Here is a 27685-nt window from a genome sequence, read left to right on the forward strand (position 1 = left end):
GCTGCTCCTTCAGAGGGGCTAAGTTCCATTCTCAGCACCCACCAGGCAGTTCATAACCACCTGTCACTCAAGCCCTAGGGGACTCAGTCACCTCTGGCCTCTGTGAGCATCTGCACTCATGTGCATATACCCATACACGTATGCATCATTACAAAATGATAAAAATGAAATTTTGAAAAAATGACATATATTAACATAAAAAAATAATTATGAACACATATTGAAATGCATGAGATCCAATTTTAATCCACTTTAACTGCTTTCGAAACCCCAAATGCACTCATTTCTGGCCAACGAAGCGGCCTCTCCATAGGCACTTGCAACCCTTACTGTAATTCTGATGGCCTTTCACGATCTCTGTGCTGGTCAGTGCTACAAGTGACCACAGCTTATCTTAGACATTTACATAGCTAGCACACGGCCCGGCCCAATGTGAGTTGCATCTTAAGAAGCTTTATGCCCTCCCGGTGAGACCTTCCAAGGCTACAGTCGGAGAGCTGGGGTTTGCTACTATCTGATTGCCTTTGTTTCTAGGCTATTAAATTGGCAGGTCTAGAAAATTCAGATACTACCCTGACATCACTGCCTCCAATCCAGAGTCTGGACTATGGGATCCAAATTCTTCTCCATCTCCCTCCACCTCTTGTTTTCCCTCCCAAATTCACTTTGTGTTCCTCCATCTCTCCTTGCCTATTATATCACATCTGAATCTCCTTCCTTGCAGCTGTGCATCCTGGTTCCTCGAGCACCCTAGAGATGATAAGATTGGACTGGGAAACTCCTATGAGTAATAATAATTTCTGTGATCTCCTATTACTCCTTGGTCTCAGACAAACAACACACATGATACTACCATAAATACGATTCTTGAAATGAATAGAACAAAACTTGCAAATGTCTCCATGACCCTTGTATTTATATTTTTCTAGCCTGCATAGCTGCTGTACACTGTACTCTTATTTTCTCAATTGCATTTGACTGCAGTTGTATAAAACCAGGCATACAGGGAAGACCACCAGTCACTTACATCCTTGTCTCCTTGGCTATTCTACTCATGTATTCTTCAGTGTTCTCATTGAATCTCCTAAGAATGTACTTCTCAGTCTGATGATGAGGCTCACCTCTGTAACACCAGCTGTCAGGAAGCTGAGGCAGAAGGCTCGCAATTGAGGGCAAACTTGGCGACAGAGGAAAATCCTTTCTCTGGAAAAAAAAAACGCTAATGCTTTTCTCTGTAAACTCCTTAAAATGCATTTTCTTGACGGACTGTGACCCTCTGCAACTGTGAGTCACAATGATCTTTTCCCCTCCTATATTACTTTTGTGAGGTACTTCGTCACAGCAATCCAGAAAGTTGCTAATATACATTCAGAGATCTACGCTTCCTTGCTTTTCTGATCCTGTTATCCCTGTTTTGATCAATTTGATACACGGTACACAGCCAGCAGTTTCACATCATATGTGGACATGGATTGGAAATGCCTGGCTAGCCAGTTGGCATCCCTGACCAGGTCTGGCAGGCTTCATGTGTCTGGGAGTTGCTGTGACTTCACTAGTGATGCAAGAAATCCTAGTGTTGACTTTTGCGTTCCCAGTAAAGATATCCTGGCTTCTGGTGAGCCATTTTATCCGAAGCTCATTGGAAACCTTACTTCTTCACACTTCATTGACTCACTGGGATATGGAAACAACAGAGAGCGAATGTTTGGGATTAGTTAGTCCTATCAGTCTTGCTGGGTTTGGGGGTTCATGGAGACACCTCAGAAACCAGTTTATTGAGTGTCTGTGGGTTTGAAATCTTTAGTCTCTAGTGCCTCTGTCTTTCTCTAAATGGAGAACTGGTAAAATTCCAAAACCATGTTGCCTGACTCTTTATATAACATTTATTTTGGTTGTTTTGATTTGAATTTCCTGCTATTCTTCATTTTAATCCTATTATTATATTATGAAGAAGTGACAAATGTCTGGTTCACTGGACTCATGTGAATGTCCACCCACCCATCAATCAGATGAGCTAAAGGAAGGCATCTCCATGAGGGTGGACCACAAGCTCTTCAGATGCCCTGGTCCTGGGCCCTTCACTGCTTCACTTAATTAATTTGTACCATCCTTCCAGCCTTGACTGAAGTCATCTACTAATGACTTCTTTCAGGGGTTCAGTGACATAAAGTAGAACTCTCTAGGAGCTCCTTACATACTTTCTTGCTGGAAATACAGGGCAATTTCTCCCCCTTTCATTCCACCTCTGCATTCCAAGTGCTCAACTCTCAGTTTCCCAGATTTTCAGGTTTTCTGGATTTCCAGATTTCCCACCTGGAATCCCAAGCTTCTTCCCTGAAGCTTCTGGCATCATAACACACTTGAATCATAAAGCCTTATGGATACTGAGGATGCAGCCCATAAAAGAAGACACTGGGTGAAACTAATATGAGATTCTGAAATGTTGAATGCATGGAGTCAGTTTTAATCTGAGGTAGGTGGGAGGCAAGAGAATACTAGCTAGGGGCCAGGTTTAAGATGAGGAGAAAGGGAAACAAAGCCCTGGTTCTGAGAGCAAGGTGTGTGCAAATGCAAGGCTAGGCCATAAAATGCAGTGTTAGTTACTGGGCCACCAATGAACACAGTAAGCATATAATCCAGATACTAAACAAGGCTAGGCAAGAGATACACTTTGCAGATAGTACGTTGTACGCATACCTTTTTCCTACCTCTGTATTCCACACCCACTCTTTCACCTCATATTGATAAGAGCCCTCCTTCTTTGCCTAGACAACAAAGTACTTCAGATCTCACCTCCTCCAAGAGACTGTGGGATGAGTGAGATGCCACTCATCTATTCTCAGGAGTCTCTAAGTCAAGAACACAACACCCTTTCTCATTTCTTTAGCCCATCTGTATTAAGTTAAAAGCTCTTAAACAAGAAAGAAGCCTTACTGAGTTCTGCATCACCTACACCTAGCATGTTGCTCACAAAATGCCTCTAACTGCATCTGTAACCACAGACACCACACAGATGAATGTTAATGCCGTCTGGCTACAGGAGGGTCAGTGTTGAGAGAGTCTGGGTGACCTCCTATCAGCATCCATCATCTTCTAGGACTCCCATTCTAATCAATTTAATTATTTTATTGCAGGCATCATAGGGGCAGCAACATACGGGAGCAGAAAAGAGAGAGCCGACCTCCTGAATTATTGTTCAGAGATGGGAACGTCGTCCTATTACTCACAAACATTCGAGGTCAGACAAAGGTTTTCACAGTCAGATGTCATCATTGCTCATAAATTTTCAAGAGAACATTCAGAGACAGGAATGTGGTCTGGATAGAAAACATAATGGTGGGCGAGAGAATAGATGAAGGTCATCCATCTGTGGATAGGGGTATCCTGCAGCCCTGTAACCCCAAGGTCAAAGTTACCGTCCTAGAGAGATGAAATCATCATCTGCCTGGATCTAAAATGCCTTCTGCCTTAGCTAAGGCCAATGCGTTTCCTTCTGTAGGTAATGACCTTGGGGAAGTGTGGAAATCCCACAGTGAGAAGCTAAGGGCACAAGACACTCTTAAGTCTCAGTCCACTGGGACCTTGGATCCAGATCCACACTTTGAATTTTAGGTGTCTCCCTAGACAAAATGTCAATTCTAATGCTGGAAATTGAGTCAATTTACACCAATCTCCCCTTGTGTTGTGGTGTGTGGCTTCCTTTCAAGTGACTTTGGGTCTTTTCCTCTTTAGCCCAGTACATCCTATTCCTGGTTGTGTATTAATGTCATTTAGAAACTTTCCACACATCAGCACTCAAACTTTACTCCAACCTAATCAGAATTGTTTGTAATAGGACTTGAGCAACAGGATTTTTTCATGCTATATAAAAAGTTACTGATAAGCTTAATGACTTCAAACAATAATCACAGTGCTTCAGTTTCTATGGATCTAAAAGTAGTATTGCTTTGCATCTATGCACAAGACATCTTGGAAAATTACAGAAAAAAATGTTATCTGGAGGCTGAAAGATTTTCCAAAATGGTTGTTTTATGTGGCTGTTGGCATGCAAACCCTTGCCACAAAAAACCTACCCATAGATGTGCTTGAGCACCTTGGATTATGAGAGCCAACTAGCTGGAGTAGGTGATTCCACTGGTCGTGGAAGTCCTGCTCCATCATTTGCATATCATCATGACTATGCAGGATAAACATATTCTGTGGGAGGGGTGCTGCAAAGTCTTAGATATTGAAGATTGACCTCCTTGGGGTCACTCTTAAAGATGGCCACAATAACAAGAGTCTATAAATCGCTCCAAAGTTTGAGAATAAATCAGTGTTGCTGGTATCCCTGGGGATGAGCTCCTCAAACGTGAACCTTTCTAGGACAGTTCTCTTTTGAGAAAATTTCTGTCTGTCTGTCTGTCTGTCTGTCTGTCTGTCTGTCTCTCTCTCTCTCTCTCTCTTTGTGTGTGTGTGTGCGTGTGTGTGTGTGTGTGTGTGTGTGTGTGTGTGTGTGTGCATGTACACATATTCACAAGCAGAGGTCAGAGGATAACTTTCAGGAGTTGGTTCTCCTCTTCCACAATGTGTGCTCCAGGGATCAAACTCAGGCCTTGAGGCTAGCAGCATTACTCCCTGAGCCATCTCTATTAAGCTCCTGAGCATTTTAGGTGCTGATGGCAAAGGGTGAAACGGGCAAGATTGGTGGAGGGGACTTTCAGATGTCTGAGTAGGCATGTGCCACACCAGCAAAGACCCTGCAAAACCCATTTCTCATCTGACTCTGACGCAGGCAAGACTTGTTAGCATTTATTTTCTTCAAACAAGAGCCAGAATGGCTTTGAGCCTTTGTAACTATAATGAGTGCTCTTCTACATTATTCTTTGTTCTGCTAGCAGATTATTCCCATGGGGTCCATTCTGTGACAGAAAAATAGTTATTCAAGTCTCTTATGCCCCCCTCATAGAGAGGCCTGCAGGTGGTTATTTTTGTCCATATGTGATTTTGACACTGTTTTTCCATTTCTTACTATCTTATTTTCAGCATAAGCTAAACCTACCACTGTTTGAGACTGAGCAAGGCACTCCCAGTCCTCATGAGATAAAGTCTGGAATCTTCCTTCAGGTCAATGTGCTCAGTCTGATTGTCTCCACCATTGCCCTCCACCCCTGCTTCATGCTCTCCTTTCTCAACATACTCAGGCCACATATGCTTAATTTCAGCTTCCAAAATATCCATCTACTCCCTGCCACAAGGCCTTTGCACAAGCCTTGTCTCAAATAATCCGTACCTACCCTTCAGGCATCAGCTACAAAATAAAACAACAACAACAAACAACAAACTCTCCAAAGAAGTATGTCCTGGTCTCCCATTTGTAAAGGCCTCTCCCACAGAACTGTTCTTTTTCTCACAGCTTTTATTATGAAGTGTAATCGTGAGCTTTATTGTGTGATATTTACTTTCAGTAGACTTGAAGCTCCCCAAGGCCATAGAATACATCATATGCTGTGCTTTTTGCCTACACCTGGAACCTAACAGAGCATGGGATACCCAGTAGACGCTCACAAGATGTTTGTCATATGAATGGCTGTAAATAGAAAAACCAAACCCAGAAGTATTTAAAGCTGTACTCAAGGTCATCCATGTATGTAGCAAGATTCCTACCTGAAACACAATAACAAATATATTCCATTCAGAGTCATCCTCTTAAGCTGTGCATAGTGATGCAGTCCTGTAGTACTAGCAGTTGGGAGGTAGAGACCGAGGATCAGGACTTCCAGGTCATGCTTAACTACACTGAGTTTGAGTCTAGTGTGGGCTACATGAAACTGAGTCTCAAATAGTAAGGGAGGGCTGGAGTCGTGGTTCATCAGTTAAGAGCACTGGCTACTCTTCTAGAAGATCCAAGTTCGAGTTCCAGTGCCCACATGGCAGCACACAACCATCTAGAACTCTGGTTTCGGTAGATATAATACCCTCTTCTGGCCTCTGTTGGCACCAGATTCATTTGTGGTGCACAAACATAAACTCAGGCAAAACGTCCATACATCATGATGATGATGATCATGATGATGATGATCATGATGATAATGATCATGATCATGATCATGACACTAGTAGAAGCCTCTTGCTTAGTCTCCACCCTATTCTTCAAACACCCAGCATGTAAAGGTGTACAACACTTCTTTAAAGATGTCTGAGGGTTTCTGAACCAATCAAGTTAAAACCAGTGAAGGTTTTATGGAGCTCAAGGAATTGCCCCTCCAGCAGAAAGCAATGGCTGGAACTTGCCTTATAATAGGAGTGCTATTTCCAGGTAACTATGCATTTTTCCACCTCAGGCCTTTTGATTGTAAGCAGCCATGTCTCTCAGAACTGTCCTGTGAGTTCCACACTGGCCTTTGAGGACACTGCCAGGCAACCTGTCCACAAAAGTGATGTGGACTTCTATAACTGTTTAATGAGCCCCCAAACCATTTGTTTGTTCTCTGACCTGAGTTCCTGCTGCTTTGGATCAGGAGTGTCAGAAAGAAATGGAAATGGTTCAGTGGCAGGCTCTACAGCCACTCCTGCTCCCAGTCCCTGGTCCAGGAGCTCCACACAGCTGGAGGTAGTGGGATACAGGATGCTCTGGGGACAAGTGAAGAGCAGCAGTGAAGTCAGAGCCCTTGGCCATGACTAGTTCCCAAATGCTCATACATAGGAAATCCTAATCTCCAGCCTTTTAATTACAGGTTATGTGACTTGGGAAAGCTGTTTCATCTCAAAGACACATGCTATTCTTATTTACAATATTGGATTTTATAATAATTTTCTTCTGGGTATGCTGTAAAAAAAATAAATGGAGCCATGCACATAAATTATCTAATGCTTAATGCGTGCTCAATAAATGAACATTTCCTCTCCATATTCTTCATTTGGAGAAAACTTTCAAATGTAATCGAGATTCAAAGTGTATGTTCGTAAAGAAGGAGGGAGAGAAGATTGAAAGTCAATCTGAGCACAGACAGTACCATTTTCTCTTTCCTGGGTTGTAAAAGAGAATGTTAATTGCAGCTGACGATAGTCAGCTCCAGGATAAGATTCACACTTCCTAAGTCCTTCTTGGTTTATCCTGTGTGCAAATATCAGAGAGACAGGGCAGAAATCTGGTATGTCACAGACCAGTTACTCCCATGTTTGGGAGTGCCTCTGGGGATTTCATGGTCCCCAAAAGCTGTCCCCTAGCTCCCCCACTGGACTTCCTGCTCTTCACATTTATAACCCTCTATTTTCCCCCCTTTCTGGCTTCCCAGACAGTGGTGCAGACAAAAAGACCATTTATAACAGCCTTTCTGACAGCTGGACATTATTTAATTACAACTTCTGGCAGCCACATAGTGTGCTGGAGGCTATTTCAAGTTCTAGATGGCAGGAGGAGAAATGAGGAAACTTGTACCTGGAGGGGTTGGGATGGGGGAAGGGTGGTTACTAGCGGTATGGATGCTGACCCCCAGCACTGACGGACTGATTCTACATCCTGACCCGTAGTGCTGGAGTCTCGAGAGAAGAGGATCGACATTGTGCCAGTAATGAAAGGCACTTTCTGGGGCAGGGAGGGAGATTTGAGTCTAGAACCATCAGCATCAAAATAAATGGAGTTGTTCATGCAGATGAGCTACCCGGGTTAAAAAAAAATCTGACACGCAGAGAGGAGAAAGAACTTGTTTCAAGCTACATGATACCTAATATGATGATGAGGAAGTCACTTAGGCATCCTGAGCTTTGTTGTCACCCCCTGAGAATGAGCACCCCCAGACCTACCTTGTTCCACTACAGGACAATTTCTCACCTTCTGGTGAGATCATCTTGGATGTCATAGCTGCTACTCATGTTATCCTGGATATAGCAGGAGGAATGGGATCCTGGCTGACAACATTCAGCTATCTGGTCAACCTTGAGAGAGTCATTAGCCTCCATTTAGCTATTACTGTCACCCTTGCTGAGTTTTGTGTGGCTTCAGCCAATAGAAGAAGAGAGGACTTGTTCACAAAGAACCAAAAGGTCAAAAGGGCATGTCTACCATAGGGTGCTATGACTTAGAGAGGGAGGGCTAAGCGTGACTATAAAGAGTTCTAACAATTATCCTAATCAGAGTTCCATGGATGGAAGGCTGTTTTCAGCTGCATTGTTATTACCATTAGCCTGACACCTTTCTGACATTTCAACAAAATGTGTATTATTTATGTGATTTTACAGGTGAGTAATGGAAGCTTAGGTGAATGAACTATACCCTAAGTTTCCCAACTGTAGCAGGAATACTATTCATACACAATTCTTTTGTTATTTCAGAATTAATCGTCTTTTTCACCATGGCAATAGTTCTGGTCTTATTTGTACATCAGATATCTTCAGGGAATATCTGAAAGATACTACTAATAAGACTTGGGTCTTGCTCAGACCAATTGAGTCAAATTTTCTAAAGCGGTGATTAGAGAGTCACCACTTTGACATGTCTAACATGGAGCCAAACCTGAGGCCTCTTGAGAAAGATTTGTGCTGGTGAACACTCTTTATGCCCTCTTCCACTCCCGGTTTACTGTTGTCACTATCATCCCAGATAACCATGACATGGCTATGCAGCACTTTAATGACTTCTGTTGCTTCCTGCCCTCTTGTGACTCTCATGATGGCTCTTCTGGCACTCCCTTTCTGTTGAGAGACTTGGTATCTATCCCTGTCCCGATGATCATCCCCCAGGCATGTTGACTCTGTGCAGGCTGCTAATCTCAGCAGCTCCTAACAGCAGTTGTAGGCTAAATCTGGGATAGAGATTGGTGTGTAGGTAGTTGGTCAAAGCCTGCTCTGGAATCAGCATCAGAAGAGGCAAACGGGGTATACATGTGCAGGTTCTTTATTCTGATGTGTTGTTGTAAAAATATAAAAATAAAAAGTAACGGTTGTCTTTTATCCAGCTTGGTCCACACCACGGTGACCCAAGATATCTGCTAGATATCTTGGTGGAAACACAGTCCAGCTGCACACTTTCCTACACACAAACCCTCACATAAAAGAACACACAACACAATAATCTTAGATCCAAATGGTTAGATATAATTGCCCACTTAAACATACAAAGCCCGGTACTATCCATCCCTTGAGAACATTAATAACAACCTGGAAATACACAGAGCAGAATCTTAACATCACCTACCATCTTGTCCTGCCACGGCTTCTCTGCCCCTCTCTCCCTCCTGTCTCTCCTTTCTCTGTCTCCTCCTCTTCCTTCAAACTTATCTCCCACCCATCCTTCCTTCTCCTCCAATGAGAGGCCTCTTTCTATCTTGTACCTGCCCCTCACCTGTACTTTACAGATTCAATGGGGAGAAAGTTCTGGTGAAGTCACCTGATTCCTGAGTATGTGACTAGGCAGCTGTCCTCGGGGCAGTGGAATTAGCATCAAAATACAGATAACTTCATGGCAAACCACAACACTGATGGGGGTCTGAATGGTATACTTTAACACCCACTCTATCCCTTAGCAAATGTCTGTGTTTGTGAGGAAGCCTAGAGAAGACCTTTTCAAGAAGTTGGAATGACTCTATTCCAACAGCACCAAGGACAGGACTCTATCATATATTGACATTCTCCTGCACCTCAGAGTTTCATTAAATGGTCCTTTAAGGTCCAACTGAAAAATACCTTGGGGAACATGGCAAATTAGCATTTGGTTTCTGCAGAGTATTTTCCCTGGGTAGGCGTGTCTACTCACTCTTCCGTGTGGAACCTCCTCGCCCCCTACCCCAGGTTTTCTTACTTTACCAGAACTTAGGGGTTCATCACAAATTCAATGTCTCCACACTAGGAGCAAGGCAGAGGTTTTCTTCCCTAAAGGAGATCATGGGAAAATAAGAAAGAAGCAGATCACAATAAAATATATCAGGAAGTTGCAAAGGTATCGATGCAATGGTCTTCATGCAGAAGCAGCTGACTGCAGAAGGAAGTGGCTACCTCTAGCTGGAAGCAGGCCAGGAAGAGGATTTCCGTGTAACAGAAGCTTAAGGGAGGTGTTAAACACTAGAGCAGAATTTTTGAAAAATGGGTAGAAATTGGCCCAGCAAATAAGGGTGCAAAAGCATTCTAGGTCCAGGCTCGTGCAAAGTCCAGAGCTCCACCCCTGCTGGTGTTAGCAAGCAGCATCCACCCTAAAACATCTCTTAGGTCATGGGGTAAGGGTTAGGGGACCCAGGAGAGGAGGCTATAGAGGTAGACAAAGGCAAACAACAGCGGTCTCTGGAATGATGTGAGGAGTCTGGACTTGCCCTGAAGACAATGGCTCCCCACTGAAGCTATCTCAGCCTGGGCTGTCACATATTTTTAATATATGACATAATAAAGAGGAATCTCTGTCCTGCTCCTTCTCAATCCATCTTCCTTTCCCTTGCCCTACTGGAAACTCACAGAAACCAACCTCTCTTTTGTCCTGCCCTGCTCTGAAGTCTTTGCGTTTCTCCAGTCGGATATAAATGCACAAAACCCACCGGAGTTCTCCCTGGACTCTTCATCGCTTCTTCCCTGAACCATCAGATTCAGAGTCACCACCAGAGAAATTGGGACCTTGGTGTGGGAGCTGACTTCATCTCCTAATCCCTCTTCCTGTTCTGGGAAGGAATGCTCAGAAGCTGTCCCAGGGAGGCAGGTACACACAGCTGTTCAAGAATGTGGCTGCCAGTTACCTGCTTCTCTTCTCCATGTGACAGGTCATCAAAATTCATGAATAAAAACAGTGCTATTGAGGATTTTCTTCTTCCAAACCCTCCACTATACAGTCATTTCCTACCTACACCTCCAGCACACAGACTCTGCCTGTCAGTCAAAGCCTCTGCTCTCTCTAGAAAGCCCCTCTGCTTGCCATTACAATCTTTTGGTCCATCAAGGTACACTAATGTCCTATGTTTTCTTTTCACATTATATTTATTCAGTGCTTTACAAGGACATGGAAACCATGGCACTCATCCAAGACCTAGTAGGTAATGTTCCAACTCCACCATTTCCTGTGACCTTAAGCAAACACCTTCATTTCTTCCTGTGTAGTTCAAGGTCACTTTGAGCTTGCTTTCAGTTCCCATTAGTTTGGATATTATAGGATTCTAATTTAAGTCAATGGTAAATTGCAAGAACTCTTTCTGGTTTGAAAATGTGAACTCTATCTATCTCCTACCCACTGTCATTTTAGGTTCATAACTTCACGTCTGCTGAGGGAATCTTTACACTAGACTTTTCTTATGTGGAGCAGATTTCCTTATCCCCACACCATCCCTGGGAGTCCCTCCTCCCATTCGAAGGCAAATATCTGCGTTCACACAAAGGTATCTGAAGAAAAACAAAACCTCAGCCATAAACAAGGGATTTCAGACTGCATAGTAGGTAGGTGAAGGCCCTTTCCCATGCCTTGGCATGGCTACTCATTTCCCATTCCATATCTTGTGTTCGTGTTATCTCTCTGCCTGGAATCTCATATATCATTCATTCAGTTCTGATCTCAAAATTCTACTACACTGCTTCACAGACCAGCTTTTAAAGTCTGCCTTCTTAATCAAAATTCGGTGTTTCCTCATCTAGATGATTTGTAAGAATAATAGCTTTCACACCTTTTTCTCTCCCTGGACAACTGGACCATAAAAGCACAAATCCCATTTTCCTCAACACCTCCACCATTTGGGTAACAAAGTCCTATGCTGGCAGTGGCTGTTCTTAGACGTGTGAACAGTGGAAGCTCTGATTTTGCCTACGTGCTGAAGGTGCATGCTTTCTTCTGTATAGAAACTATTTTTGATGGAAATGAAGTACAGGGTTATATAATGACTTTACATGATGAAAAATGGTACACGAGGGAAAGTAAGCCTCCCCACTCTCTACCTGGAATTGTGCCATCACTCCTAATCCAGGGAAAGCAGTGCTATTACCTGTGTACGTGTCGCCTTCCAGAAATATTATCACCAGATACGAGCACCGAGGTCTGTAAATAGAACTTTTTACCTTTCTCAAATGGAGGCATGCTATTCAGTGTTTTCTTTTTTCCTTTTTCTAAAATATGCTGCAAAGATTGTTCCATCAACATAACTAGACCAGCCTCGTTCTTTGTCAAGGCTGCGTGGTAGCTCATCACAGAGATGGGCCATATTTTATGTATCCAGGGTGATGGAAATCTGTTGCTTCCTGTCCTGGATATTGCTACAGTTATTATCCCGGTACATGTATCTTTGCCCACATAGACAAATATATCTGTAGGGGAAAAATGAATGAATTGCTCAAGGAGTAGGTACAATTTTAATGTTGATAGATGTTGCTGCATGTTTCCTCCAAAAACTGCAGGGTAGGGGCTGAAAGCCCTTATCTCTCGAGCAGCTCTTGTCTGCTTCTTTGTTCTTACCCACTGCTCTCCTCTATCCTCCCTGATGCTAGAAGGCACTGATCATGATTTGAATAGTCATTCAACCAAACATTCAGAAATCCACCAAGATTTTGCTGCCGGTGTAGGTTTGGACAGATGACTCTTCTCTTAGATGAACAAGAGGCCCAGCCTCTGTGGGCAAGCTTCTTCACATTCTTTCTCTGTGTACACCCAGTTCAATTTCTTTGAGCTGATTCTCACTCTTACCCATAGACTGGTAGCCATGATCGGGAGCAGCTGTAGCACACATGCTCCCAGTTAAGCTTCATTTACCAAGGTATTAGCCCTGTCTTAGTCACTGTTCTATTTACTGCACCATGACCAAGGCAATGTATACAAGAAAACATTGGATCGGGGGCTGGTTTACAGTTTTAGAAACCTAGTCCGTGGTCATCATGGCAGGGAATGTGGCAGCAGGCAGGTAAAAAGACATGGAGAAGGAGCTGAATGCTACATCCTAATCGCCAGGCAGAGAGGCAAAGAGACACTAGGGTTAGCATAGGCTTTCAAACATCAAGGCCCATCCTCCATCAATAAACGATTTCCAAAAAGGCTACCTGACCTAATCCTTCCAAACTGTTCATCTCTTGGGGACTAAGCCTGCAAATGTATGGAGGTGGGGGCATTATCACTCAACCACCATCCATCTGTCTCTAGTGTCTCTGCTTTTCTTTGTGCAAGAGGCATACATGCCTTTATTTTGTAAGTACCTTTTTCTGGTTATTTCTGAGGGGGCAAGAAGAGGCCATGCTGTTAGAAGCACAGATAGGGTTGGAAGGTTAGAACAAGCCTTGGAGTTAAATAGATAACTTTAAAGCAGAAACCTAAGAATTCTTGAACCCTTTCCTCTAATATCCACCTTGCACTGAGGAGTTTTACCAACAGAAGACTAGAAAGACAGGTAAGAAACATTCTTTCCGTAGCTACACACTGCTCCATTGTCCTTGTCCTGATGACATGTGGGCATATGTGCGCATACGTGCGCGTGCACGTGCACACACACACACACACACACACACACACACTGCTAGCATCAGTGGGATCTGCTGCTTTTGACTTTTCTTCAGGAACAAATTTAGGCTAGCGTGGCTATAGTCACAGATCAGAAAGCACAGTTGAATTTCCCAGTGTACCCCAGCCTGCCTGGCTTCTCCACTTCCCAATGATCAGACTATAGAAGAGAAAACAAACAGATACAGCACTCATCCACTGTTGTAAAGTGAATGCCTAGGGTCTTGTTGTAACCATCCTGTCTTGCCAGTGCCTTAGGAAAGGAAGAGGCAGAAGAGTGGAGATGTTTCAATATGAATCAAACCCTCCTCATCAATCAGCATGGAAAGCGGGTTGGAAAATATGTCCTTGGAAGCACATGACCCTGCTTTATCAGTCCATTCCCTTTGTAAACCCATCTTCTAGCATGATAGAGGCCACTGAGATCTTAACACATTTCAGGGAGAATGAGATCACTTTCTCCTTGGCTGAAAGGTATTATGGCACAGAAGGAATGGATTCTGTATCTGGCCAGGGGAAATCTTGATCCACAAGAGAAAAGCTATAGACATTCACTCATGTCTAACCACCATGCAGCTCTAAGTAAGAACTAATGTCCTTCAAGACATTGTGATTTTCCCATCAGTAGATGTGCCCCACTATGGACAAGGATGTTCCAATAGGCCATCAATGCTCAGGAACTGAGACTTGATGGATTTTAGCATTTCATCATCTTTGAGAATTGTAGAATTTGTGAGCTATCCCTTCTTGTGAACAAAAATAAGCATTTTTGGATTCAATTCAGCATCCTGTTCTTCCAGCACTCTTCTGAAGTCTGTGTGAGTCCAGGGCCTGTCTGTGGCCAACGGGAGAATATGGTCCATTAAAGAGCTCCTTTTTACCTAAGGAATAGTCTCTAAATCCAACTGGAATTTAGTTTTCTTTTCTCTTCCCTTTGGCAAAGTGGAATCTGTGTTGAGCCATTAAGCTGTCTACTCAATTTTGAAACTCACTTGCTGTCAATCATAGGCAGGGAGGCAGCTGGGGTGTATTGGTTAGAGCCCAAGTAAACATTTCATTTCCAACATCAGCAGAGGTGGAACTATGTGTCGTTCAGAGATGAGCAGGCTGTAGGGCTTCCTATTGGCAGCACGGACTGTTTAGAGGAACCAGGGAACCTGTCACTCACTGGGATCATCAATCTTGAAGCTGGAACTCTCCAAACTCAGGTCCCCTAGAGTCGGAATTTGACAAATGGCAGAATAAACTCAGCATGCGCAGATGAGTGAGAGGGGCCCCCAGCTATTAAAAAGCCATTCCCATCTTACTGAAACTGCCCGACATGCTGTCCTCAGCTGCCTGTGTGGGCACAGTGCAGGCGGGGCACACAGGAGGACTACAGCACCTGCAGTTGTCAGTAGCTCACGGGGACCTGATTACTCCCCAACCCCCACTTTGTCAGGGGCTAGCCTCCAGAGCCACGAGACCCTTAACCTGAAAACCAAATAATCAAACAGGGAAAAGATTCCCCTGAGAGAGGGTGTAGAAGATCAGTGATGTCAGAAGCTAGTTAGTTAGCCAGGACCCCAGAGTGCAGACGGCAGACAATGAAGAGTTAGAGCAAATGCTGACTGCTTGGAGGAATGGTTCAAGCTCGCTCAATTTGTTCAGTGAGGGGAGGACAACAGGAAAATGGATGAATTGTGTTAAGACTTCTCAATCTATGAGCTTTAGCTTCTGCCTTCGTTCCATCCTCTTAAATGAGGATGCGAGCCACTTCCTCAGGAGTGACCTCTGGAAACGTGCTGGAATCATACCAAAGAGCAGGGCACTACAGACCCTTGCCAGCAGCAAACACAACAGATGGTAGCGTGTCACAGAGGTACCACCAGACCAGTATCACAGACCATTGCTCCCTGCTGTTAACATTGGTGGGAGCTGAACGTGGCTCCCTTTGGCAATAATCTTCCTTATCTGATGCCACCCACCTCCCAGGGCCACACAGGTTCTTAGTGGAGCATGGAAGGAACATGGGAAAGAGAACCTCCTACAATAGGCTTTCTGTCCATCCCCCAAAGGGTGGTCAACTTCGGGGTCACAGGGCCAAAATGAGACTTGAGAGTCTCTACTCTGAAATTCTGCACCCCCATTCTATTTCTATCCTTTTTTTCTCCACTTTTCCTTTCCCTTGTTCTCCATCATTCGTTCTTGCTCTCACTCTCACTTGATGCCTCTGTCTCTGTCTCTGCCTCTCTCTCTCTCTGTCTTTGCTTTTCTCAACTTCTCAGTTTCCTCCAGGATTTAGTGAGGATGCAAGGCTCCCACCACACTGGCTTCTAGAGAGACTTGGGATGATGTTAAGTTCCAGGAATTTGCTTCTTTTGCTCCATCTCAACACAATGAAGGTCCTAGAAGGCTGCCATGTCTCCTAGTTTAACTGCATGTCATTTTGACTGAAGGAGAGAACTTGCTCAAAGTCATGGAGAAGTGGTTGCAGTTAAGGGAAAAGCTAAGATTTCACACATGCCCCTTCAGGGTGGCCTGGCAGCTGCCCACTAGGTAGGATCCTTATTGGCACACAGAGAGCAGAACAACAGATGGTGAGACCCAGTACCTGTGAGGATTAAAGCGAAACCCTTTTACTGAAGGAAAAGACAGGGAGAGGGACCATGGAAAGAAGAGAGCCAGGAAGAGAAGGGAGCCACAGAGAGAGAGGTCAGGAGGAGAGGAGACCATTTGGACCCTGTTTGATCTGCATATCTGGGGAACATTAAAAAATGTCATTTTGAGGAACAGAGTGGGGCCTAATGTGATTTCAGTGACAGAACCAAATTAAAATTTAAAAGAGGAACGTGTTTTGCATTCCCAGGGCAAACAGACCCTGTTGCAGACTGGAGATAGCTCTCTCTCTCTCTGAAAATCTTGGAAGATGCTGGAATGCCTGCTTGCTGAGCAGCCTGGCTTCCACAGGCATGGTTACCCCTTCCCTGGCAGACTCGCCCCTCCAGGGTAGCTACTGGACTCTAGCCTCCTGGGGCTTCCTACACCTGGCCTCTCTGTATACTTCTCCCGATCTCCTCTCCTCCCTTTCTCCACCTCTTCTACCTCCCTTCATGGCTGTGACAGCCTTCCTACCTAAGGCAGCAATTCCAAATCCCCATATGCAGAATGTCAAGGCACTTCTCGTTGTTGCCACTAATAAAATCACCCTACGGTTTCATCCCCCAGCCTCACTGCCAATGAGCGCTTTACTCTTGGATCTCTTCTTCCTGGACCCTGGCTCTTAAGTTGTTCCTTTTCTTATCTTCCTCCTCTCTTGATTATCTGTGTCTTGCTAGATGTTAGAGAAGCAAGCAGGGATGGGGCACCAGCAGGGGTGAGGCACAATCGGGGTCGGGCAGAGCAGAAGGGAGGATTAGAGAGGGCCTACTCTTGGCAGGCTCCTAAAAGTGAAGGCCTCCTTCCAGGAAGTTTTTTGTTGTTTTTTAGGATATACTCAATTTCCTCATCTAATCCCATCCTAAAACCAAGAATGAATAGAAAGGAGTATTCCTGGCCTCTCTGGACCTTTGGTACTGAGGTGAGAGAAGAACCCAAGCACCACATAAGAAAACTCACAAAGCATTTGGACAGCACTGGAAAGAACCGTGTAAGGAGCTGAGATAGGGTGGTAGCTGCTGATCCAGGTGAGGTGGGACATGGGACTTCACTGAGGACACAGCATCCAGCTGAGTGCTGGAGAGGAAGGTGAAGGGTAGGAAGGAGTGGGCAAAGGTTACAGACAGAATGGCTGGTGGCATTCCACAGCAGAAGGGGGAAGGAGTGTATGAAAAGCCAGGAAGACTGCTGGAGGGTGAGACTGGCCTGTAGAGGCTGTGATTGTTGGGAAGGGTGGCCCTGTTGGAGTGCTGAGGATAGAGATGAGCTGGCAGCAGACAAAGGATGGCTTAAAGGTCAAATTGAGTGTAGGGCTGCTGTGACCACTTCAGAATTGGGGGCTTTTAAGAAAGCTTCTTGATGGATTGATGGTTGCTCACTGGTGCTAATGGTTTTAATCAAGGAGAAAGATCTCAATAACAACAAACGATTAGTCTGTATAATAGAACTGTCAATGAACCCTTAATGAATGGAATTGCTGATTCTTTTTCCCTGCTGGGGCATTCAGTCTCCAGGGGAAAAAATGTTTGGAACTTACTTTAATCCTGAGTTTTGGGGGCTGTCACAATTCACTTGACACAGGGGACCTTGCAACACAGCCTACAGGACAATGTGGGATTCTTCATGTTTACTTCCTCCTTTCCTATCCCTGGAGACTCCCACCTACCTTTTTAGTCACTCACAAGCTAAATGCCTTCCAGGACCCAGAAGTGCCTCATTAGCACTAGTGCAGTACAAGCCCTAACATCTTCAGGGCTTAGGCTAGGAGCAGTAGGTGGGAGCTCTTTGCAACCCCTTCTCTCTCCTTTGTCTTGGTTTTATCCCGGAGCCTGCTGTTGGGCCCCACTCCTGTCCTAACTTGAGTTCTTGCTTTAGACTAACCCTAGACAGTCTCTTCCTCTTATGCAAATTCATCCTTCCTTTCTCCTTTCTGGGCCTTGGGCTAACCATAGGATACCCAATTTCTCTCAATCTCTCTCTCTCTCTCTCTCTCTCTCTCTCACTCTCTCTCTCTCTCTCTCTCTCTCAATATCTCTCTCTCTCTCTCTCTCTCGTCATGTGACTCCTCTCATACATGAAGAAGACAAACAAAACAAGAACTCTTCCCCCTAGTGTCTGTTTACCCACCCACCTCTAGAGATGCAGCTCACATCCAGACAAAAGTCCACAGGCAAAATGGTGTAGCTGCCCCTTGTGATGGGAATTGCCGAGCGACACCCTCACTACTCTTAGGTTTGAATTTTAACTTCATTTCTTCTTCTATGAGGCCTTGGGCAAGTGATTTGACATCTCTAGGCCTTCATGGGCTGACTGTTCCAACAATGAGAACAGGAGGCTACAGGTTGGAACACTGTGCACACTGCCTCACCCACAGTAGGGCTGCAGTAAGTTGGTGGCCCCTCCTCACTTCTTCACTGCAGTTGACAAGAACCATGGGAAGACAAGTCAAAATCGCAGTCCACACATCCTGGTTGGCACCAGCACTTCAAGAACACAGATGTCACAGAGCCTGAGCTGCCAGACAGTCACAGTGCAGTTAGTGAATGAACTTCCAACCTTTCCCTTCCAATCTGGAAAAAAACAACAGGACCAAGGAGAGCTGGAAAATGACTCCTCAAGTCTTGGCTGAATGAATCAATACAGGAGAGAATAAAGGGAGCAAAGACAGTCTTTGCTTATAGATGATTATGTAATTATAGAGTATATGATCTATCTACATATAGATTATATAGATTTGTTTATATTTTGATAGAACATGAATGATTTCATGGGACCAATAGTTTGTTCCAAGCCTAATTGTGATGGTTAACATAGATTATCAACTTGACAAGTACTAGAATGTTCTAAGAAACAAATCTCTGGGCAGATCTGTCTCTAAATTAAATTCACTGAAGTGGGAGACCCACTCTGAATTTGAGTGGCATCCTTCCATGTTCTGGGACCCTGGGATGTATAGAAAGGAGAAAGTGGGCTGAACACCAGCACTATCTCTTGACTATAGACACAACATGAGCAAACGCATCAAGTTCTGCTGTGATTCCCATCCCCCACCCCTGCCACGATGAACCGTCCCTCAAACAATGAGTTTGAGGCCTAAATGAGTCCATCAGGTATGTATTTTGAAGAAAGAAACCAGTGTGCCAAGCAAACCTCTCTGGAGAGACACGTAGAAGACTGTGTTCCCCAATGGGTAGCGAACACTAAAGCTGGTGAAATCTTCTCTCCTTCATCTCCTCTTACCAGGTTGATGCTTCCATGTAAGCAGGATGTCAGTATCCCACTTCACCAATGATGAAACTGGGACTCACAGGTCTTGCTTAAAAGCCACTTAACTCAGATATTAGTGTAAAAATCACACCATGGGTCTTCTGTAAAGCTGGCCCTTTCATCTGGATCTGTGGATGTGATGGCTTTCCTCCCATCCACCTTCTTTTTCTTCCCAGTGCCTCCCTAGGTCTTAAAGCACTAGGCCCAAATGAAAGTAGAACATTAACCTGCCATCTATCCACACCAATGCAGATAGGTACCTGGGTTCTAGGATCTAGGTTATAGGTTATAGGTCATAGGTCATTGGGTATAGGCCTGCATGAACTCAGAACCTTTACTCCATTCTCTGTCAGCTTCTCTCCCTTCAAATTCAGCCCAGCAGGAAGGCTCACTTGCAGAGTGAGGGAAGCTGTTTGAAAACCCTCTCCCAATTACCATTTTAATTAACATCAGATTGACATAATGACAGGCCAGCTCTGGAAATCTGGCCCAAATTGCATTGATACAGGGGTTGGGGTTGGGATGGGGGTAGAAGATCTCTCCATTGGAAAAGCTCTTTTTCTTTTGCCTCCTCAAAGTTCTGCTAATCATTGGAGGACAAATGGCAGCAATCATATAACCCAAATTTGAAACAATAGGATAGGAAATTGCTACTCTAACGAACATTCTGAGGAAGACTGCCAAGCGGGACCACACTCACGCCAGGTTGGCAGCCCTGGAGGAGCAGCCCCTGTGCATTTGCAGTTTAGGGTGTCCACCTGATTGTGCTTGCTCATTATTCATACATCTACCCATTCATTTGCTCATTTCCCTATCCCCTTTTTTAAAAAGATGTATTTTTATGTATATGAGTACACTGTCCCTGTCTTCAGACACACCAGAAGAGGGCATCAGATTCCATTACAGATGGTTGTGAGTCCCCATGTGGTTGCTGGGATTTGAACTCAGGACCTCTGGAAGAGCAGTCAGTGTTTGTAACAGCCTATTCTAATTGTTAAGCATGTTCCTGTTTATTTATTTTTTGGCATTCAGTGATTTGCCATTCACTCACTTTTATTTTTTCATTCATTTACTCACACGCACATACCCATTCTTCCAACAATATTTTTTGAATATCTTTTGCATGCTAGACATGCGTACAGTTGGTACCTCCCAGCATCTTATTAATCCTCAACATCACAGGCTGAATACACAGGGAAGGTTTACTGTTCCTGACTTTACAAAACTGCCATTTGTTCAAAACCTGCAGGGAGAGATGCTATGTTACCCACCTCTATGTGGTCAGTGGCACAGATGTGGGTTAAGGGGAAGATGTCCAGCAAATGGCTTAAGGATGGACTGTGATGGAGTCTAGACCAGCAGCGGGGAAAGGGGGATGGGGAGAAGGGAGAAGAACTGGAGACGGCAGCTATACACCAAGCAAGTATTAGGAATCCTGGGAGCTGAATTGACATGAAGGCAACTTAAAGCATATAGTCTGGGATAGTTTAGGTGTTAGATCAAAGACCAGGCCAGGCCGTGGAGAATGCTGGCTGGCTATTCAGCCTGGGAGAAGGTCTCTCATGGCATCTGAATATCCCTGTGATGACACCAGTTTTGGGTCCTTCCTGTTCATGGGGAATGGAGAGACATTCTGGAAGGCCTTCAGTGACTCAGGAGAGGGGAGTATGGATGGAAGAGAGGAGGGAGACTGACACAAGGACCCTGAGCCCCAGGTAAGCTGTTCCTCAAAAAACTTAGTTCTCAAACTTGACAGTCAGAAAAATACATTACACCACTAACACAGAGTTCCCCGAGACCCCCAACACAGAGAGGAATGCATTGAGCTGAAGATCAGGTTGTCTCAGAATTTTCTGTTTCTAAACTCTTGGTGAGCTTAACCCAGAAGGACCAGGGTTTGGTACAAGTGAGTATCAGTTCAGCACAAAAATATGCACCTTTTTTTTTTCAAACTTGGAGGCTGTTCCTGAGGTTTGGTTTTTGAACATCGTGGCTTCTTCACCCCTGCCCACCTAGGACGTTGGGGAAGTTTCCTTCATTTCTCTACAATGGAGATTCGATGGGCACGTTGTGGTTATGGAATGACCCGCAGTCCTTCTCATTTGCTTATCACCAGTTTCACCCAAGACGTGGACGACAAAGCCATTGATTCTCTGGTGGGAAAAAGGAAGAAAAAGAGGGAAGTTGATTGTATGCCATCAAATATCTCATTGGTATGAAATTATTTTTCAAAACCTGAGCTGCTGTTGTTCATCCAAATGTTGGGTTGCTTCTCAAACAAACAAATGATTAACCCCCCTCCAAAAAAAAACAAAGAAAAACCCCAAAACAGTGTTGGGAGGTGGGGGCGTCATGGGAGGTGTTTAGTAATGTAGGTAGAGCCTCATCCGTGGGTGAATGCCTCTTTTACTTGAGTTCTGGAACATTCCGGATTATATTATCTACTAAAACACCAATGTTCTAAACCCAAGCTACAGGCTCCCTCCCCCTTGGCTTGTCTCTTCTGCTTGTATCCACTTGCTCTTCTGTTTCCTCACCAGGAGCTGAGGCAGCCTGAGGTCACAGCGGGAGTCCTCACTAATCCTGTGTTCTTGGACTTTTCTGCCACAGAAAGCATGAGTCAAAATAAGTCTCATTGCTTTAAAAATTATCCAGTCTCGGGGTTGGGGATTTGGCTCAGTGGTAGAGTGCTTGCCTAGCAAGCGCAAGGCCCTGGGTTCAGTCCCCAGCTCCAGAAAAAAAAAAAAGCAAAAAAACAAAAAAAAAAAAAAAAAACAAAAAAAAAAACAAAAAAAAAAACAAAAAAAAAACAAAAATTATCCAGTCTCGGAGCTTATGTTATAGCAACAGAAAATAGATCAAATCACTTTACATAGTCCTTAGCTTTGTGAGTTCGTATTTACCCCCTATTTTAAAGATAACCACACAGTCAGATTTCTGTGTTATGGCCCAGTTTCACCCTCCTCTTGGTACACTACATTTGAGTATTCTGCTTGCCTCAACACCCAAGGCTACATTGAAGGTAGATGGGGCCTGTCTACCTGTTCCTGGGATTCTCATGTGTCATATGACCATATTTGTCAGAATATGAAAATTAGCCAGAACGAAAGAGAAAAATCACAAAGGGAACAAAGATTACCGATTGAATTAAACTATCTTTTCTTCTTCTTGAAACACATTCAGTCAAGCTGACTTATGAGCATAGGTCTAGCCTGTGCCTCCTGCCTATTAAATGCCATTTGGAATCTGAACTAAAAAGGAAACTCAGGAGAAGCCCATCCCAAAGGCTACTGGGTACATATGTCAGTGAAAGGATAAAGGGTGAGAGAGTCACTGTCTTGATCTGTTGAGATCTGCGTGACTCCAACTGGCCTTCCTAACATGAACAGGAAGGACCCAAAACTGGCGTCATCACAGGGATATTCAGATGCCATGAGAGACCTTCTCCCAGGCTGAATAGCCAGCCAGCATTCTCCACGGCCTGGCCTGGTCTTTGATCTAACACCTAAACTATCCCAGACTATATGCTTTAAGTTGCCTTCATGTCAATTCAGCTCCCAGGATTCCTAATACTTGCTTGGTGTATAGGTCTTGACATTTTTGCATTAAATCCTCTTAGAGTAAATCATTTATTCAATCTAATTTTCCCCATCTGTAAAGGCCTATAGTTCAAATTGTTTCTCAAACTGGGCTGTTTCATTACTAACTTTATTGGATTAACATTTGATTAATGTGCCTAAAACCTAGTAGTCCTTTTTATTCCCCCCCCCGTCAGTTGAGGACAATATAAAGCAAAGAATTTGCAGAGAATTAGGCCTCTGTCTGCCTAGAGTGATGCATCATGGGAATATCAGCAGGCTGTTTCTAGGGATGGGAAGAAAGTATAACACTTGAATGGAATCTTAAATGATCAAGGACCATTAGCCAAATGGATCAAAGATACTACACAGTTAATAACAGTTGTCATTATGTGAGTGCCTGCTGACTCTAACACAGAGCGGAGAGCTTTGGTATAAAATAACAGTTATTAGAGCAGCCTTGGAATCCAAGTGCCTGGGTTCAAATCTTAGCCCCAACGCTGATTACTGAGTGACCTTGGCACTGAGTCACTGACTTTTCTCTAAGCCAATTTCCACATGGGACACTTCATCCCATCCTCAGCACACAGCTGGTGCCTACTAAAGGTCAGCTTTTGCTATTATTATCTGTCTTGCTCCGCTTGCTGAAGTGGATATTATTCACCATATTATACAAGTGAGAAAACTAAGACTGGGTGAGAGTAACTAACTGGTTTCCATGGCTCAGAAATGGCGGAGCTGGGAGCCAGCGTGGCATGGACCTGGGTCCCAGGTCATTCAGATACGTAGTTCGGCATTTTTTTCCCCTCTCTGTGATCTTTCATTTTAACAGTGCAGAAAGGCCAAAGCATCCATCCATTACCAGCTTCATCATCAAAAGCAGCCTGCCTTTTGATTCTCCCAAATGCTCTCATTCCTAGTGCACTGGTAATCTTTAGTATAAGGACACACTTTGCATGCCTTCATGGATTCTGCATAGCGAGAGTCACAGAATAAGTTAGCAGATGGTCACAGAAACTTAATACACCGGCCACTATTAACCGGTGCTTTGAAACATCAGCCCGTTTCTTTCTTGTAGCAACCCTCTGAGAGACTGCTGGTACCATACAGAGGAAGGACCCGCGTCCTGTGAGGGCGAGAGCCAAACGGAGGCTGAAAGTAAGCAAGAGATCCAGGAAGCAACCCTGGCTCCCTCTTATGTGTTTGACAGAATGGAAAAATAAAAAAAGCAGTCGGGACCTTGGTCAACCTTCAGTCTCGTACAGACAAGTCTTAGCCTAGACACCATTATTTATAATTTATGCAAATGCACAATGCAAATGGAGTGTCCACAGACTGACTTTAAAGAGCTGAAAGCACGCATGAGATGGATGCAGCCTAATGTTCTCCTTTCAAATCTATGGGCCAGGGCACCGGCCAGATCTGTGTCTGGTGTGTTCTTGCACCCGGAAAATTCCTGACCACCCATCCATCGTCACACACCTAAATCAACCGTTCTCGGTGTATAATTTATGGAGGTGACTGACTTGTGACCCAAAGTCCAACATCATTAAAGGAAGATCCATATTACCTGGTTTCCTCAGTGGAGGCATTTGCCATGCAGAGCCACATGGGGAAGTGTCAGTGGGCGTTCGTGGACAGGGGTCTTTACCCTTTATTGCTTCCCATAGGAAAGGCCAGAGAAGGAAGGCAAAATTGTTTAGGGTTGTCCAGTCTGAGCACAGTCAGTCATGAGGCTCTTCTTAGCTGTAGGACGGTCTGTAGGTAGCTTGGAATGCTTAGGCGTTCTACAGGCTGAAGTGTGAGCACTGGGTTAGAACGTGTGAACTGTGAGGTGAACCATTTCTACACGACCTCCAGAGACTGGCTTTTTTCTATGCACTCCCTAAAGAGTGGCTTAGTCCTAGGAAGTCCAATCTCTTCCCAGTCAACAGGGAGATAAAAACACGAGCATAGAAAATGGGAAAAACTATGACACCCAGATGAATATTGGTTGTCCATTTTTCTACTTCTGCTCTGTCTCTGTCATCACAGGGTCTGGAACAGGCCTCTGCTGTGGAGCTAATGCTGTTGTTATTCTTATGTCTGCCTCAGTGAAGGTAAACACCATGTCCCATTCATCATTTTGACCTCGGTGGAACTGTGTTGGATACTTGGATGAATATGAGGGAGATGAAATTACCAGAAAACAGGGAAATGGTTGTGTCAGACACAAGTCTGTGCCCAGCAGCTGTTTGTACATGTGCTTTATTTTTTTTATGATTGTGTATTTGTTCGTCTTTGTGTGAAAATATGAGCTCTCTCTCTCTCTCTCTCTCTCTCTCTCTCTCTCTCTCTCTCTCTCTCTCTCTCCGTGTGTGTGTGTGTGTGTGTCTGTGTGTCTGTGTGTCTGTGTATTTATGTGTGTCTGCGTTTTAGTCAGAGGACAGTCTTAGATGTTTTCCTTAAGCACCAAGCACCCACTTATTCCAAACTATCTGGCCTGAAATCCTATGGCTCTACCTCTCTCGGCCTTCATTGTGCTGGGATTACACACATGTAAAAACCATGGGTCTGGGTTTTGAACTCAGGTCTTTATGTTTGCAAGTCAAGCACTTCATCAACTGAGCCACCTCCCTAGCCCTCTACTCTTAAATTTATCCTAGCAATGCAGGCAAAAGTAAAAGGAAGAAGGGGGAGAGACTTAGGAGGGGATGAAATGCAGGAGAGCAATGGGAGAAGCAGGAAGAGGGGAGTCAGAGGAGAAGGAAGGGCAGAATGAGGAAGGGAGGAGACATCGTTTCCACCCTCAGGGGGTTCATTCAGTAGCTTCGACTTAGCAAATAAATCATTTCAAACTTTTAACATATTAACTGTCCCTTAGGCTGCTGTGATGGCTCAGTGGGTAAAGGAAGTTGATGCCAAGCCTGAACATCCACGTTCAATCCCCAGGACACAAATGGTAGGCGGGAGAACCTGCCTTCCAGAAATTGTTCTCTGACCTCCACAGTTGTGCTGTGGTACATGGGTTCATGCACACACACCCATACACACACAAACACACACAGATACATGCACACACAGACACACAGATATACATACACAAGCACACAGAGACACAGACCTACATACATATATACATACGTACACACATACACACAAACACACACATTTACACACACTCACAAATGCACACACACACACACAAAATGTAAAAGAAACTTTTATAGAAACTCTTTCTTGGTGCTAATTCTGTGGCAGTGGTTACCATATTGGATCCCATGGGAAGGACACTGGAAATATAATAGGCCACTTGTAGCCGGAAATACCTCTGCAGTCTTCACGTGTTCACGTCACTCCTTAGCCTTGGTGGTGCTGAAAGAACATTGCTCTAATGGCTGCAGAGCATTATGTGGGTGCCTAGGCTAATAAAGTGCCAAGATCCTACTTTCTGGGGATCTAATAGGATTTTCAAGGCCCCGAGGGGCCTATGCTAACATGGCACATATGTTGTTCCTCTAAAATGTCTCTCAATCTAACGTGTATTTGACAGAAGCTAATGAGCTGCCAGGTTGAAATGCAGTTCTTAAACAAAGGCCTGCAGTGGGACTGATTGGAATGGTGCCATCTGCTTCTCCTTGCTGCTCTGGCAGGAGGCGGGGCTCTTCAAGAGCCTAAGTCTAAAGAGTCATGGAAGCCAGGAGTCACCACCTACCTCTGCTCTTTTCCTGAGAGAGTTGTCTCAGCCCTCCCTCCTAGCTTCATCTTCCGTTTTGTCAGTTTTTTTTTACAAAGAGAGAAGACACTTTATTGAGATATGATTTATGTACCCAAGAATTCATTCAAGTGTTCACTTGAACCATTTTAGCAAGCACATAGAATTGCACAGCCATCATCATAGTCTAAACTTAGAACCTTCACATCACCCCGGAAAAGAGGCTTCACCCCTCTGCATTTACAGCCACTTGAAGTCTCCACCTGAAGTGCCAGCACTCCAGAAGCACTTTGGCATTCCCAATATCATTTACACCTTTCCACCCCCCCAAGCCTGGCAATCTAGGCTGTTGGGGTCTTTTCAGCATCTCTATTTTTATGGAAGTCAGTGGAAAGGATGGAATTTGTTTTCACTTAGCAGGCGACTTGACAAAAAGAGCTCCGTGCTGAGCTAGAAATACCCATAGCCAATAATAAGTCTGTGTCTCTGAAAGTCATGTTTATTCGCTGACAAGGGAACCTACGTCCCGTCCCTCAAGGGCCAGCTGCAGCCCTCCTGTGAGGCTTAGACAAGTGGCTTCCTCTCTCTGACCTGAGGCTCCTTCACCTGTACAAGACGACCCAGATCAGTTGCCCAAGTGTTCACTTGCTTCAGACATGTGCTGTTCTGCAGCAGAAGCAGCAGTGGGGTAGTGCTGGCAAAGGATGGCAGTGACTGTTTTCTTCCTCCACAGGAATGCGTTCTTGCTCAAGGGTTAGCAAATCCCTTGGCAGCCCGTGAGCTCATTTTTACTTACTCGGGTGCTTATAGCCAGTTCTTCCTCCGTGAGATTTTTTTTTCAAGGAAGATCAGAATACTTCCAAACACGTTTTAATTTCTTTCTTTCCTTGTTTTTTTTTTTTTTTTTAATTCCAGAAAGATAGGCAGTCTTCGCTTTAACTAAAGCAGCATGTGGCAGTTATGCATAAGTAAATTACTTTGAATTCAAAACAAATGTAAGCCAACTAGACAGCCGATGGGGAAGAGTCGGATGGTCCTAAATGCCAATGGAAAAACTATCCACGTTGGTTGGAGGAAACAAGT

The 27685-nt window shown here is 44.4% G+C and overlaps 1 protein-coding gene across 1 annotated transcript in view; it reads left to right on the forward strand.

Moving 5' to 3' along the window:
* Asic2 (acid sensing ion channel subunit 2) overlaps window positions 1–27685 on the forward strand; it is a 1059219-nt gene that overhangs the window by 643601 nt on the left and 387933 nt on the right. The window lies entirely within an intron of this gene.

Source organism: Rattus rattus, chromosome 9 (genome assembly GCF_011064425.1).
Source record: "Rattus rattus isolate New Zealand chromosome 9, Rrattus_CSIRO_v1, whole genome shotgun sequence".
In the NCBI taxonomy this organism is placed as follows: Eukaryota; Metazoa; Chordata; class Mammalia; order Rodentia; family Muridae; genus Rattus; species Rattus rattus.